Raw genomic sequence first — 4669 nt, forward strand, 5'->3', positions numbered from 1 at the left:
CAAGCACTCGAGGCATACTTATCAACAAAGTAATACTTTATCCAATTTCAGTAAACAAAATCAGTAGATCGAAAGCCAAGGAAAAATTGAGGAGATAAATCAAGGTCCTCAAGATTCTCCGATAAATCAGGTGAAATGAGTTCAAGCCGTTCTTACTAGAAGTCAGCAAAAGGAGAAAGGACCAATTCAATATTTGGATGAATCTGATGTTAAGGGCCAATTGGATCCAATTATGGTGTCTTAATACGTGAAGTCTTGCTTGAGAATGCTCCAAGCACTAGGTTGTGGAAGGAAGAATGGAAATTATATTAACAAAATCTTAATTCTAATAGAATACTAATAATACTCTAATTAGACTATAATAATACTAAATAAGCTTAATCAAATTCAAAAAAATCTCAAAGTAATTTCAAACAAACAATAAGAATTCTTAAAGAAACATTAGAAAGAACACAAATAACTTTCAAATACATCTCAATTCAATCTTAATTTAATTCTAATTAAAATCCTATTGAATTTCATTCAAACTTTAGGCCAAAACTAATTGAATCTTAAATCCTAATAAAATCCTAAATCCTAAATCAAACCCTAAATAAACCTTAAATCAAACCCCAACCAAATCCTAAACCAAATCCTAACCAAATCCTAAACCAAATCCTAAATCCTAAATCAAATCCTAACCAAATCCTAATCCAAATCCTAAACCTTAACCAAATCCTAATTCAAATCCTTAATCCTAAATCAAACCCTAATCAAATCCTAAACCCTAAATCAAACCTTGATCCAAATCCTAAATCCTAAATCAAACCCTAATCAAACCTTAAACCCTAAATCAAACCTTAACCAAACCCTAAATCCTAACTAAAAACCTAACCAAATCCTAAACTAAATCCTAATCCAAATCTTAAATCAAATCCTAACCAAATCCTAAATCCTAAATCAAACCCTAATCAAAACCCTAAACCCTGAACCAAATCCTAATAATTTCTAAAATAGATTTAAACCTCAATAACTAATAAATAAACTGTTGATCTTAACTTAAATTTTTCACACTTCTTAAAAATTAAGTTAAAAATAAGCACAAAAAAGTTGATAAGGATTGGAATTACCAAATTGACGATAACCTCAAAAATGTGCTCGGATATTGGCCGACCTCCTTCATCAATCTTGATGCTAATCTTCCAAAGCTAATATCTCTCCTTTGCACTGTTCGATTGATTTCAAAATTCTCATACACATAGAAAAATAATTCTAATATCCTTTCACACAAGTTTTAGTCCAATCCACCAAAAGATTGTAAGAAATCTGAAAAACCCCTACTAGACCTAAAATTCTACTTTTTAAGACCTTGATCCACTTAAACCTCAATATTCCTCAATTCAACCGTTAGATCAACCTCAAATTTATGACACATATTAAACAAAACTATAACCATAAATCTACAAAATTTCACCTATAGATCTATTATAAAACTCTTGAAATCATCCAAAACATAAATCCTATTTTATTTCATATAACCCAAGTCATCCAAAACAAATCTTTACTTTACAAAGCTCTTACAAAGTCATATCAACTCCAAATCACCAAAATTCAATGCTCATAGAAAGCTTATTTAGTGTGCTATCAAACCTCATTCTCTGATCTCCAAAAGTACTCTGGAGTCGTCGTCGAGACTCGATTTTGTGTCCCAGGGTCTGATTTCGATCCTAGTTCATAACCGGCCCTCTCCGGGTATCAATGTCTAGTTTTTCTAAGTAACTTTTTTCTAGAATTTACTCTTAACTTCCTTCTAAAGATGCCTATATCATTTATTTTTCCAATCTACTTTTATTTGCCTTACTTATGGTGCCACAAAATAAGTAGAAGTCACCTTTCTAAAAGGCAGCATTGGTACCTTTTAATTTTTCTACCCCTTTGACTATTAACTATATTTCTAAGATAATTTGTTCTAATACTTTGAACTAAGATCTCCTAAATTATAATAAAATCTACACTCTTTCACCTATTAATCATGTTACATCACAACAATGGGGACATCCAATCCAGATCTTGGTATGGGCCTCATACTCAGTATAAGACCTGACTTGGTTGGGCAATCCAATGATGTCCCGAATATGGAGGCTTTGGTTCCATTTCAAGCTGTTCCATTCTCTATGCCATTTTGGGAGAAACGTCCTTTCCATGGAAAGATCCTCTTGGAGATAGGAATTCCAAGGAAGCGTCGTCAACTATTCTAATTTGGAGTCCAAGGCGGGAGAAAAGGAGACCACATGGAATTAAAAGGGAGGAGAGAATAAAGAAAGAGGCATTCGGAGATCGTTTTTTTGAGATCGAAGAGCTAGCTTCAAGCTCCTTCGAAAGGTGTAGAATTAGATTCATAGGGTTTGAAAAGGCTTTTGGCAATCATTGCTGAAAGTCAATGTTTATATTGGTGAATTGGATTTTTGCAATAAAGTTAAGGCTGATATTCTTGACTGTTTTGTGAAATCACAGAAACTTCTGTGGTTAAAATTTAGAAGTATCTAGAGGGTTGAATATATCGAGTGCATGCAAAAAGTTATGTTGATCTGACAAAACAGATAGAGGATATTTGACCATTAGCATAAAGAGATATCGGAAGTTAGCAGATTGGGGTTGTTTAGGGTTTTTGTAATATCTGGAGATCTACCAACTAGAATAAGGTGACTTTTGGCATGGTAAGTCGAGGACTTCTAGGTAGCAGTCAAGATACATCAATGTGGATTAACGGCATTTTCTTGCAACCTATAAGATAGATTGGATTGAAACTTCTTAAGAATTTAGAAGACTTGCAAAGACACTAAAGGTAGAAGTTTATAACAATCGAATAGTCAGATTGAGAATTACAACTTGTCGAAGCTCGTTGTCTAGAGTTAGGATTTAAAAAATAAAAAAATAAATAATAAATAATAAATAATAAATAATAAAATAAAAAATAAAAAATAAAATAAAATAAAAAATAAAAAATAAAAAATAAAATAAAATAAAATAAAAAATAAAACTAATAAATAACAAAAGACTTGTATTTATAATATCTTGAAGTTATTAAAAATAGTATTTCTAAGTATTTTGTAATAGGATTAAGCTTTTACATTGAAATTTGAAATAGTTATATTTAGATGGTTGAAATCCACTAACTTATCCAGATATTTACAAAACATTGTTTTAACTTCTAGAGCCAGATGCCCAGTGCGTTCTCAAGCAAGATAGTATGTAATACAACAACGATAAGAGATGTCCAATGCTTTTTGGGATTTGTCAATTATTATCAGATCTTCATCAAAGACTTCTTTTTAGTTGCAGCTCCACTTATACGTTTGATTTGTAAAGACAAACTTCAATGGAATTTAGAAGCAAAAGTAGCATTTGAAGCTTAGAAAACAACCTTTATTTCTGCACCAATCTTGTAGTGCGTCGATTTTTTTAAGCCATTTTTTATAAAAACACACACATCAGACTTTGTTTTGGATGTCGTATTGTCACAAATGAGAATAGATGATAAACTTCATCCATTAGTTTTTCATTCCAAAAAACTTTTAGCAGTTGAGATGAACTACAAGATCCACAATAAAGAACTTCTTGCAATTGTGGATTTGTTTCAAGAATAGCACCATTATCTAGAAGGTGCTTCTAGCCCAATCACCATGTATACGGATCACAAGAACCTTGAATATTTTATGTCAGCATGTGTTTAGAATTGTCACCAAGCCTATTAGAATATATCTTTGTCAAGATTTGAATTCAAGATCACTTATCGACCAAGAAAATAACAAGGTTTATCAGATACACTTTCTAGACGATCTTACCTTGCACCAAAAGAAGGCGATGCTACTTTTGATCAACAACGGACAATTCTCTTGAAGCTAGAGCATCTTCATCTTTGAGCAATGAAATCAATACTAACTGTTGATTCAACTTTCATTAAGCAAGTTCAGTCAAATATGTCTTCTGATCCTCTTATTTGTGATACTAAGAAAAATCCTTCAAAATCTCATGATACTTCCAAATTTGAATTCAAGAACAATCTACTATATTTTGAAGGATGTCTATATGTTCGAGAAGGTGAAGCTCGATTACATATTCTTTAAGCGCATCATAACTATTCAAGAATACAATATTTTAAGTACAATAAAACTTTAGAAGTAATATCCAGAAACTTTTGGAGGCCCCAAATGTGAAAAACAATCAAAGATTTTGTACAATCTTATGATGTTTGCTCAAGATCAAAAAATCCTCGTCATCGACCTTACGGACTTCTTCAGCCATTACCCATACCAGAACAACCATGATCTTCTGTTTCTATGGATTTCATCATGGATCTTCCAATCTCAGGTTCTTATGACTCTATATTTGTGATAGTAGATCGTTTTACCTAGATGACATATTTTATACAATATACAAAATCCATCACAAGTGAAGAAATAGCTAAGCTCTTTCTTAACAATATCTTTTGCTATCATAGATTATTCAAGGATATTATATCAAATAGGAAAACTTAATTTGTATCAAGATTTTGGAAGACTCTTTTCAAGATTCTAAAAGTGGATATAAAACTATCTTTGGCATTCCAACTTCAAATTGATGGACAAACAGAGTGTGTTAATTAAGTATTGAAGGAGTATTTAAGATGTACCATCAACTACCAACAAGA

This window comes from Physcomitrium patens, chromosome 11 (assembly GCF_059467195.1).
Source record: "Physcomitrium patens ecotype Gransden chromosome 11, ASM5946719v1, whole genome shotgun sequence".
Lineage (NCBI taxonomy): Eukaryota > Viridiplantae > Streptophyta > Bryopsida > Funariales > Funariaceae > Physcomitrium > Physcomitrium patens.